The sequence below is a fragment of the Rosa chinensis genome, chromosome 7, assembly GCF_002994745.2.
Source record: "Rosa chinensis cultivar Old Blush chromosome 7, RchiOBHm-V2, whole genome shotgun sequence".
Lineage (NCBI taxonomy): Eukaryota > Viridiplantae > Streptophyta > Magnoliopsida > Rosales > Rosaceae > Rosa > Rosa chinensis.
Window position 1 is genome coordinate 58,317,725 of NC_037094.1, and position 12,559 is coordinate 58,330,283.

The window sequence follows — 12,559 nt, forward strand, 5'->3', positions numbered from 1 at the left end:
TAATTTTGCTAAAGAGCAGGCTTTGCAGAACGAATAATGGGCTTTAGAAACAACCAATGAGGATTCTGGTTGAGCCACGAAGTCACAATGGACTTGAGAAGTAGAAATTAGAGTCAGGGGAGCAGAGGTGGCGTCAAAGCCACCCTTGGGCCACAGGGGGATGGCGGCGTCGGCTTGTGATGGCCGAACTTGAAGGGGAAAGGCACCGTGAGGCGCAGGTGCTCCTCCTTGATCCAAATGTCGAGTTTTACTTCTTTTCGTTCTGAAAAATGGATGTCCGTGTGAAGTCTTTAATATACGGATCATCATATCACGACCTGGATGTCCCAAACGGTCGTGCCAAAGCCTATATGTGTCAGAATCCCATAAATCATCTCTCATAACATGATTGGATTCAATTATGCGTATAGTGGTTGCATACAACCCACTAGATCGACACATAAGTTTCTCTAAGACTCTTTTATGTCTGTAGTCATTAGAGGTGATGCAAAGGAACTCTTGTCCATTCTCACAATGCGTTTCCGCATGAAAACCATTGGCTCTTATATCTTTAAAACTCAATAGGGTTCTTCCTGCCCTAGGAGCATAAAGAGCTTCGGTGACATTTAAAATTGTGCCATTTGGCAACATAAATTGGGCTGGTCCTCTACCATGAATCAATTGAGATGATCCAGCCATCGTAGTCACGGAAGATCGAGATGGCGTCATCCATAGAAATAATTGTCTATTTCGAAGGATGGTATGTGTAGTAGCACTATCCACGAGGCACTCTAGCTCTTCGGGAAACATACTGAAAAATAATAAAGTTCGGAATCAAAATATGTCCAAGACATTGAATTAAAATAAATCGATACTTTATTAATAATAGCCAATGATTACATCAAAGTTTTTTGACCAAAATCTAATCCAACATAAAATCAAATCGTAGACAAATCGTAGTCACTCTATCCGTTTGGTAACTCCAATCAAATATGACCAGGAAAATAGAGAGAGATGTCGGTGGAGCGAAGCTCTCTTAAGTACCACTAATCTCAATTACTTTCCTAGACATCATACTTAATTGAGTACGCCTAGAGGAAAAGAGATAATCCAATAAGTCATTTTATTGATTAAGGCATAATTGCCATTACATAATTCTTGGAAATTAAAAGACTATTCTAAATAAAAATCTGCGGCATTCTATCTTCATCGCCAAATTTAAAGTCTTTTATAGCTCGATATCTTGATTACCATTGATCAAGTACTCCATAAAATACCATGAAGAGGATGCTCTCTTGATTGAGATGTATTGACACAATACATATGGTCCCTAGGACCAATGGCGTTGGAATAGTGCAACCATGGCCAAAAGTGGCGCCATGGTGTCCAACCCTATACCCTCAACGTCATGACTCCTATGGTCATGTTAGGGTCTTCTCAATCAATTTGTTCTTTTGTGTTTTTCACAATCATGCATCAATAATATGATGTAGAGAGCCTCCGAACAATATTTCATAACTCTTTCAAAGTTTAGAGAAGCGGATATTATTCCATTATGCTTCTAAGTCCGGAAAATTGTGAATGTTACTAAAACGTTCACGAGGCGCAACCCAAAGGTTGTTAGTGTTATCCTCATTCATGTGCTCAAACTGGAGGGCCATCTTCATGTGGCGCTTCATCAGGGTAAATGCCCTGGAATTATCTATCTCAGTTTGAGGGCCTTGAGTGGTTCTTTTAGAACAAGACTTCTGGATTGTAGGCAATAAATTAAGGGCAATTAGGTGGAGCTCAACATTTTGAGTCCACATGAAAATTCCGTGCCCGTAGAATCCAATGGAGTAAAATTGAGCTCGTTCAAGTCTTACATCCTAAAAAGGAAAGCAAGAACGTATTAGTTTCGGAGTCAATGCTTCCACGAAAACTAATATGAGATTTCTGAGCAGTAATGCTACCAATAAATCGATTTCCAAGAAATTTGGATTAGACCGAAACAATGATGTTTAAATGGTCAAAATCTATGCTCACGAACGCTCTTAGTCCGTAGCTTACGAACGCTCTTAGTTCGTTAAATCGATGCTTACGGACGCTCTTAGTCCGAAGTCTTACGAACGCTCTTAGTTCGTTAATTGCGTGAATCCCCACGATTCCGCTTTCTCAAGAATCGAACCCACGTTATAAGAAAGGTGGGATGTAGAAGAAGGGAGGTTGCAAGTCCCCGAAGAAAAAGAAGGAGGAAATTAAATTTCAAAAGCGGCAACTTTAACTTAAAACTTACTTGATGAAATTCGGAATAGATTCTCTTCTGAACAGCTTGCACTTCGATTGGTGTATCGGTCTCAATATAACTCCGATAAAACTGAAATTCGGAGGTTAGATGGAAGAGACAGAGACGAACAACTTTGATGAAGAAAGTTTTTCGATCTGAGCTTCCAAACTAGACGTTTCGAGGATTTCAAGAAGAAGGATGTGCACAGGAACGGGAAAAAGATGCAGTGGGTGTGCGTTGGCTTGTTTGTGCAGCAGGGATGCTTCGGTGGCAGCAGGCTGGAACGCAGGGCTGCAGGGAGGGGGCAGCAGGGGCTGCTGTGCAAGGTTGCAAGTGCACGGGCACGCGGGCTGCAGCGAAGGCTCAGCTAGCTCGGGCTAGGGGCTGCTTTGTGAATGAGTTTTGGTTTTCTGTTTTGTGGTTAGAGTCGTGCTGATAACGTGTTTAAGGAAAAAGAGATTCGAGAGAATTTGTAGAGAGAATTGTGTGTCATATTATTGAGAATAGGAGCCCTATATATAGGGATTACAAAGTACTAGTTCTAATATTACAAGGAATACCAATCCGTGTAGGATTGGGAAATCTAGAACCTTCTCTCCTATTGCTACTCCTAGTTTGATAAGGCACACTAAATCGATATTCCTTCAACAAATCAGACAACAGTCAAAAGCCTGTTGTCTGAATGAAAATGGAGATGTTGTAAACTGGCATGACGTCTGATCTCCCCCATCAGACAACATTCTTTTTTAATTGTCTCTCTGATCATTCACACAACATGTGTACCTAAATATATGTTGTCTAAATTTACCAAATTTTGATTCATGGCGGTAGTCTGTTGTCGGGTGTGAAATCTGACAACAGCTTATTGGTTGGGTGTTGAGTGAAATTCATCAAGCACAACAATCTTTCCAAGGCTATGTTGTCTGTTAAAAATCTCCAACGACAATAATGTAAGAAATATGATGTGTAAAGTAAAACTCAAACAAGCATTTTTGATTACCTGATGTTGTGTCAAGTGCTGTTCAAATATCAACTTGTTCGAAGATGGTGTTATCTTGCATGAACCGAAGACTACACTTTTAGTTTCCTTATGTTGTCTAAATTTCATTTAAGATAACAGTTATCTGGATTTCAGTGTTGTCTGAAATGCAAGTCATATGACAATATTTCGGATCCATGTGTTGTCTTGGATAAATTTCAAACCACACATTGTTTTTTCTTGTCGTCTGAATTTAACGTTATATAACATTTTTGAGGATGTTAATGTTGTCTGAATATTATTTAAGATAACATTGACTTTGATGCATTTGTTGCCTTGAATGAATCTCATACCACACTTATTTTTCCTTCTTGTTGTCCGAATAGCTTTAATATGACAAGTTGCTAGATAAAAGTGTTGTCTGAACTTTCCTCAGACAATATGTGTAATGCCTTTTTGAACTTTTGTGTTGTGTGATAGTTTGCACTACAACAGCAGTTACCAATCCAATAAATGTTGTTGGAATTGAATCTGCACAATTGATATGGTAATAGGCAGATATGAAATTCGAAGTTCCAATGTCATTTGCTACATTCTCATACATCATTCTCACAAATCTTACATTATCAATTCAAAGTACTAGCACAAACTCATGTCCAACCAAATCTAAAGAACAAATTAAGTCTCAACTGATACATATATATATATATATATACATATATATATATATATATATATATATGTCCAGCACAATGCTTACATATATGTCTTGACCATAAATTTTGCCCACTCCCACATCCATATCTTCCTGGGATATGCTGCCTTCCTCTTCTCTCCCACTAAAACAAAATGGTTTGCACTTAATAATGGACAATATTGCAGAAAAGAATCTATAGTTGTCATTGTACATTATGTATTCTGGACAACCTTGACAAAAATTTGTAATTTGAGGATTACATATATGCCACTTAGTAATTGACAACCAAAATTTCAATAAGCATAATCCAAGCAACCAACAGCAACCAAAATTAGATATATGACATTCACCAAAATACATGCAAAACAATAGCAACCAAAGTTTCAAGCAACCATGTCATCAAAAAAATAAAAGTTTCAAGCAACCAAAATTTCAAGCATTTTGGACTTTCCTGACATAATCCAGCGCTATGGTCAGAATAAACACAATCCATTCAATTAGTTGTTGCCAAAGCAGCTTCAGCAAGCGCATAACAAGCTAGCTGAAATCAGAAACAGAAAGTATTTGTAGTTAAGCACTGTTCTGGGATCAATGTACTTTTCCAAATACAAATGTGTAGGCCATATATACCTGGACATCTCCATGTTGTCGAAGCTGATTCCTTACAAAAGAAACTGCATCTGAACTGTAATTGACAGCAACAAAAATTTAAGGTGACTAGTCTTCTTGTGAATAGATTGAAGAGATAATATGGCCATATATACCTGGACATCTCCATGTTGTCGAAGCTGATTCCTTACAAAATTTAAGCTGATTCCTCCCTGGTACCCCTCAATATTTTCTCTTTATCTTCTTATTTCCTGACGACTAGAACCAATGTTCTCGCTTGTATCGCTTGTATCGGTGTCCCTAGTAATCATAATTTCATGTTCCTAGTTTGTGTTTTTAATGGACCCTTTCCTAACATATAAATTTTTTTCTATTTGCCTTTTGGCCTTAAAAGAAGTATCAGACTAAAAGAATGGGTTGCAAGCAGCCTAGTATAATTCTATAATAAGTTTCAGCTGTAAAAATCAACAAAGAACAATGAATATCACTTTAGAGACCATGCTATGCACCAAGTTGGAATGAATTACAGAAATGCACTAAATAGCATACAGCATCTTAGAGATTATATGTTAATTTATAAACGATGGTGAGATGTCTAGCACAACAACATTTGAGTAAACGGAGAGCAATTACTGAACCTTTCAGAGTGATTGTATATTTGTATCAATTCTTCAACTGATGACCTTGAACCTCGTACCACATTGATTGCTCCAGTGGCCATTATGCCTAAGCCAAAGCAAAAAAAAAAAAAAATGAGGATGGAGATTTGAACTCTAGAGACTGAACTACGTTCACTAATGATATATAACTGTAAAAACTAATTTCAAATAAAAATCATGTGTACCAAAATTGAAATTGCTTTAGTGTTTTCAGAGAAAAACATAAAAAATAAGTCACTTACACTGTCTATTAAGAAGAAAGCGAGCAGCTAAGTATTGTCACGTCCATACTGAACATATAAATTTTCGACCTTACAATTTTAAGTTCATTCAGGAATTGATAGTTTTTCGCATGCCATGTAGAGACTGAAATGATAGCCAACTGACGCACCCAGCAGCTTAATATTGTACTCCCCCAACATACTCAGAATATAAAAGTTCAGACCCAATAGATCCAAGTTTATTCTATAAAGTTATACAAATTGCTTGCCATATGGATGGGTGGATTGACAACCTCATACATACCACATAAATTGAGCATGGGGTCTATATGTTCCAAGAAAAACACAAATTTTACATTCAAGTAAAAGATATCTAGGTGTATACAGTGTATTCATTAGAATGACTTAAATGCGACAAGATTAATTCTTAACTAACAACTACAACCATGTCAGACAAGATGTTGGAACACAAATGTAGATGTTTACTTAGATTCTTTTGTATGCTGCTCAAAAGCGGATTGACACTGTTTTGTACCAAGAATAGGAAATTCATATGAAAGAATTCAGAATAATTAATGAACAAAATATTACCCGAATCAAAATTGCATTCTCATTTCACAACCTGTTTTTTAGAAGGAATTACTATATTTTGCTATCTACATAGATAAAACATGGACTTGATTTCCTTTCAAGCATACACTTTAGTTCCTATACCAATTATCGATAGAAGGCCGTGAAGTTACAAGTTTGAGAAGCGTAGTGTGCTGCCAAGGATCCAAAACAAACCCTATCTCATAGTTGATCCAGATCCTCATTGCTAGCTTCCACAAGGTCTCCTTTGTTCTCCATCCAAATCACCCAAAAACCAGCCACCACAGCGCATCTCCCTAAAGACATGTTTTTTTCCTGTCTCCAAAGAATTTATATCTCTGACACATGAGAGCATTACATGAACCTGGATAGTCCCAGTTCTAATGTGACTCCCTAAAGAACATTTTCCATAGAGACAGAGCAACAGAAAACTAAAGCAACATGTCATTTACAAACTTTCAACTGCTCTTTGACACAAAACACACCAGGACCCACCATTTTTGCTCACTCATATAGCATCAAACCTTCTCTTAGTTGACCAGATTCATTTCTGTTACATTTTTAACTAAAGCTGCCATCAACTTGCAGAGAGCCCCCTCTGTTACATTTTGATAATAGGCAAGAGATTTTCACAGTAAAGAAACTGTGTAACCCCTCAACTCCCTGCCAAATATTTTAACCCTGAAACTTTCACTGCCAGAAGGAGCTGGACGAACTAAAGACCAGTTATACTACCCCACAAAGCGTCTATAGTAAATCTTTATAAATGCTTAAGTGGTAACCCCAAGAATAAATCATATTTAAACAAGGCAATACACAATAGCTTAATCACACCTTTTGATGGAAACGTTGTTAAGAAGATATTAATCTTGTTCAGAATATGAACAATAATAATTTGCATACCCTGATCTGCAACAAGCCAACGACAAGAATTATCAGCAAAAAGTGCAATTTTTTCTACAGGCTTTACTCCAACAATCCTTAGGCCTTCAGAAAAATCCAAAATCTCTTGTTCCAGCTGCAATTACAAAAAAGCTAAATGCCTTACAAATCTATAAGTTATCACACATTTTTTTATGAAAACTGGAAAACCGATACTCATTGAAATAAAGCAATATTAGGAATCAATATGAAAGCTACCAGAAGGCACGAGAAAATCATGCTTTCCAGCACAAGGAACTTCTTCTGGTTTCTGAAACTTTTGGATATAGAGGAAACTGGATGCAGGGGATTTGAAGTGAAAATAGTAAGATAAAACAACTATCACAGATAACTGAAAAAGAAAAGAAATTTAACCTGTTTATAGGTCATATTTGACGGTGGATCATGGTACGGATCTGTTAATGCAACACGATCCCCATATTTCTCAGCTGAAGTTCTCCAAATGTTAGGAACTGCCTGTCGCTCATCAGCTACCAAGGTACTATTACCATCTAGTAATGCACTTTCTAGAAATGGTGAATACCTTCTTATCTGCACTACTTCTGTCTATAACAGAATAATTTTGATATAAGCTACAAGTACATTTCAGAACCTTCTAGCTGTTTATCAATTTGTATATCAGAATATGTTTACAACTCCAAATTCTTTAGCTTTGCCAAGCTAAGAGAAACAAACAAAATTTCCATAGAACCAGAATTAGTATTCTTTAATATGACATTATGATATTAGTACATTCATGTCTTATAATATTCATCTAGATATATTTATAAGAATAAAATAAAAATAAAATAAAAAAACTGAGGAACTATTCTATGGAAGTGAAATAGTCTGAAGAAAATCACACAGACATCAGATACAGAGAAATATAGGCATATAATAGTATGTATGAGTATTTTTGTGTGTTTTGTATTAGTGCTTGGTCCATCTTTGAAAAGAAATTTACAAAACAATGAGTATATTAAAGCAATGAGTACATGTAAATTTTATTCTGTGTTGTTAATGCACAATGATGTGATTAAGTCCGAAGTCCCAACTCTCCAAGTACCACCTAGAATGTGAATTTTATCATATCCAGGTAGAACACATTAGTAAAGATTATGAGGAAATGGAAGTCCTTTGGGAAAACACCACATTCGATAAACTGGGTACTTCTCTTTCATAATTTACTTCTAATGACGAACTTTTTAGTATTCCTAAAACATTTACCGCTAAATTCATATATTTAGGTATCCTTCAGTATTCAAATACTCTTCCATTACATGAATATCATGAATTGCTTAAATCTAGTGACCAAAACCTTAGAAGAAACAGTTAGAGGCTTGGATAAAGGATTTATATCAAACGATTGATTTGTAATACAACAAGGCAGTGCAATTGTTCAGTAAATATAGGACAAAAAGCATAATATCCAGTGGATAGCGAAAAACAAAAGGAGAAATAAAATCAGGAAGAAAAGTACATGAGCTAAGATCCTTCAGCATAACCAAAACATAAAGAAAAAGGAAATAAACAACACATTTCAGTTAGTACCTCAAGCCCACAAAACTGATTCCAGAATAAAAGATGACACTAACTAGCAGGGAGAAAAGAATTTGTGAACTAACAACAACCAAACTAAAATGCTCAAGAACCTACTTCAAGAATTTATCTCTTGAAAGTCTGAGTTACTGACTGATTATTGTAAACGAAATCCAAATTTAAAGTCAAAGGAATCAAAAGAACGTGAAGCAAGACCCAGTTCCATTTTCTCTGTAAAAGTTCAACCAAGTGCGAAACCAAAATCAGAAGAAGAAGATGAAGACAGACCAGAGAAGAGGAAGAAAGACAATTCACCTAAACAAGAAGTGGAGTCTTTACCCCTGGACCTCCCTAACACCACCCAATTCACGTTCTGTAGAAAAGCTAAACAAATCAATATTTTATAACTAGAACAAGCAATGACATCAACATCTCAAAATCTCAAACTCGAATAAAACCCAAACCCAATCATACCCAACAAACCCAAATTGAAAATTTCCAAACCCTAATCAAACAAAGGCCCTATTAAAGAGGGATATAGTACCTGTAGACTAATCAATTATCTAGCTCGACCGGAGTTGATGCGGTCTTAAGTTTCGGTGACTTCGAGCTGAGGCGGCGGAGAGAGTAAACCACCGGACCAGGTAGCGACTTCGAGCTGGGGCGGCGGAGAGAGAGTGAGAGTGAGAGGCAGAGAGAGAGTGAGGCAAGAGCGAGAGAGAGTGAGAGCGAGAATGTATCGATTTCACTCTCGATAGGCTGGTGAGATGGTGAGAGAGAAAGGGAGGGAGAATGACCCAAATTTTTCAATCAAGGGAGGGAAGTCTTTGGTTTTGATATGACGGGAGGGAATTGAGCTAGATAGGGATTTGTGTTTTGGCTACAAAAATAAATGTAAAATAATTTTTTTTTGTTTTTTCTGATTTCTTAGACAACACATGTCCCAGTAACTGTTGTCTTAAAGTTGTCAATTTCACCAAATTTCAATTGATTATAATGTGTTGGCTAAGTTTGAGAACAGACGATAGATATAACTAATATGTCGTCTGACTAACTCAGACGACACCAAAATGTTGTATGTCGTCTGTTACATGTCGTGTGATTTACTTTTTCTTGTAGTGAGTGCAACCATACTGCGTTAAGGATTTATTTATTAATTTTTTTTGACAAAATTGCATGAAATTTATGAGTGGAATATCATGGAAAGAATCTCCTGTAGTACTGCACAATTGCGATGTTACTGGACACTATGATCCCAAAATTACAGGAAGATATCTTCCCAAATCTTGATCTTAACAGTCCACATGATCTCATGACTGAGAAACCTTTTTTTTTTTTTTTCTGATTCTTATGGTCCTGATTTAATGAACCTTCTAGAATAAATTCCAGCTTGTAAGAAAGAGTGACCCATGAATATGTTACTTCATTATGAAATACAGTAGAATAGCTAGGTGAAATGAAACATAAATCGGTTTGATTACAGTCTTCTTTACTAGTGGATTTGATAGCATTTAATTGTGTTGGATTGCAACCTATAGGCCTTTCTGGTTTTGGATCCTTCAAATCAACCATACTCTGAGTTTCATTTTTTATTTAATTTTTAATTTTTTTTGTATGAGTTTTACTTAACCCTTAGCTTTATTGTTTTACTATTCATGTTTTTATTTGATATATCAACATTTCCGCAGGCTGTTCATTCAGGTGCTGACCTTGAATCTGCTATTGAAGTTTTGGTTCCCTCAAATAGGGTAATCTTTGTGAACTAGTCAAAGATTTCACTGACTATTGAACTTCCCCTTTGTTTACTGTCAAAGGTGTATTCTTCTGCGGTTTTGCCTAATAACTGATTCACTTTTTCCTTCTTGATCTCCAGGATCATGATTTCACAAGCACTGTTTGTGATCTTACGCTGAAATTGTTCTTGTAACACTTCTCTTCTTATGTGAGTGGTAAAATTCTTATTGTGCTCCAAATAATAGGAGTGCCTGAAATTTGTCAAAGCACATCATGGTGATGAAGATATTGTTCCACTAATGGAGGTCATACTGTCTTACAAACCTTTAACTTTTCAACTCTGTCTCTCTCTCTCTGTCTCTCTCTCTCTCTCTCTCTCTCTCTCTCTCTCTCTCTCTCTCTCTATTAAGGAATCATTGTGAAGTTTAAAATCATGTTTCAGAAGTTACTAGAATCTCGTATTGAGCTTCGCCCTCTTCTGATCACCTCCCTTAGAAGATTAAAAGATATGCTGGTCCTTGATCTTGCTTTGGCTTCAGCTGTCAAAACAACTGTGGAAAGGGGACTCACAGATCTACTTTTTTCTAACCCACAGGTAACCATCAAATATCTCTAAATATCTACTACTTATTAGAGGAATTAATGTTAATAGATACCATTATGCAAACAAAAATTTATGGGGTGTTTTTATGATACTGAAAGCAGCAGATTATGTTCTTCATTTCCTTGGTGCTCGAAAATTTATGCCTGTCAACAGTTAACAATGAAGATCTCATTTACTGCACCAAGGTAGATCTCTCCGTGAGGATGAATGCAATCATGCTGACCTCTTCTCGTGTATCATTTGGGGAACTTCCAGTTTATGGTTTTGGTACTTGTACTTGCTCTATTTCAACTTTTGGAATGCAATGTTTAGATCCTTTTTGCTTTTTGAAATTTAAATGTCCAATGGAGTCCCTTTCTTAACTCATGGTTTTATGCTCTTGTCATAGGACTGGTACCGTATTAGTGAACTGTATAAACCCAATAATGGTCAGTGGGCATTACAATCAAAGGCTATTCTTGATCGCTTACAATTAGTACTTGCTGATAGGTGTCAGTGCTACAGAAGAAGATCCAGTCCAGTGCAAAATGTCTTGGTAATTTGCTTGGTGTTCAGAAGTCAGCGGTATGTTGTTGTTGCCTGACTTTTGCATCTATAGTAGACAACGGGTGAGGCTTCTTTTATATGTCTTCTCCCTAATATCAGATTGATACTTTTTCTGAGGAGTTAATAAGGGCTGGATCAGAGACTATTCTGTCTACTCTCATCAATCGTTTTGACCCCATTCTGAGAAAAGCGGCTAACTTAGGCCGGTAAGATTAAGTTGAAGAATCTCTCTAATATCCACTTTAAAATTATCTGAGTTTTGCTCTTAATATTAGTTTTGCCATACAACTTATACCTGCATTGCTTTATTTAAAGCATATACCTTGATACTGTGTTATTTATATATTTATTTATTTTTTCATATTGTTTGTAAGGATTTAACTTGAGTGTTGGGTTGTGTCCGGCAGTTGGCAGGTTATCAGCCCAGTTGAAGTGCAGGGTTTTATAACTTTGGTTAATGTGCTAATTAGTATCCAGAACAAAGTCTATAAAAAGCCAACCATTCTAATTGCAACTACGGTAACTGGGGAAGAGGAGATTCCAGATGGGGTAGTTGCTGTCCTGACACCTGATACGCCAGATGTTCTATCTCATGTCTCTATAAGAGCAATAAATAGCAAGGTAGATAGCCTTTTATAATTTGATTACAGATTCCTCATAAGAGCATATTTATGCGATGTTAATAGTGTTAATCTCCGTACTTTCTTTGTTAGTTTAGTGTATTTTCCAGTTATTTACTTTGTTTATTTGTTTTATAGGTATCTTGGAGCAAAGAAGGAGAAAAGAAGTAAAAAGAGGGATTGAAAGGCAAAATTGGGAAATCTGCCTGTGCAGATCAGTCAACTTCGACAGATCACTGAGACCAGCTCAGAACGATCCAGAGGATGATCTTTATATTGTGGAAAGCCTCAGATGTCTAGTTTCCAGATCTTTTTACAGCTCATCAATATCATTTTTCTAGAGAAAGTTATGGCCTATTTAGTACAGCAAGGTCGGGCAGTCCGAGAATCTGACACTTTGATGGAAATCCATGATTTGAGGCCCGAATTCCTTTTAGAATCCCACCGACTAGTATTAACTGAATATCTCTATTTATTAGAGATATATGACATATTTTTATAGAAAATTACTCACAAGTGCTAGTTTGAAACTTTAATTAGTCACAAGTCCACTTAATTTTTCTTGTACAAATAAAGCCACTCTTTCATCTTTAT

The 12,559-nt window shown here is 36.4% G+C and overlaps 1 non-coding gene and 1 pseudogene across 5 annotated transcripts; one reads left to right on the forward strand and one right to left on the reverse strand.

The window, feature by feature from the left end:
- LOC112178263 overlaps positions 1 to 12,559 on the forward strand; it is an 86,145-nt pseudogene that overhangs the window by 15,133 nt on the left and 58,453 nt on the right.
- Positions 4,228 to 9,298, reverse strand: LOC112179978. Of its 5 annotated transcripts, XR_005803044.1 has the most exons (8): positions 9,006 to 9,298; positions 8,777 to 8,834; positions 8,616 to 8,692; positions 7,298 to 7,489; positions 6,905 to 7,019; positions 4,686 to 5,256; positions 4,552 to 4,606; positions 4,228 to 4,462 (listed from the first exon to the last, which is right to left on the reverse strand). It is a non-coding gene; the product is annotated as an uncharacterized LOC112179978 (transcript). The 5 variants fall into 5 exon arrangements; XR_005803043.1 differs by lacking the exon at positions 8,616 to 8,692; XR_005803045.1 differs by lacking the exons at positions 8,616 to 8,692; positions 8,777 to 8,834 and having other exon boundaries at positions 7,298 to 7,485.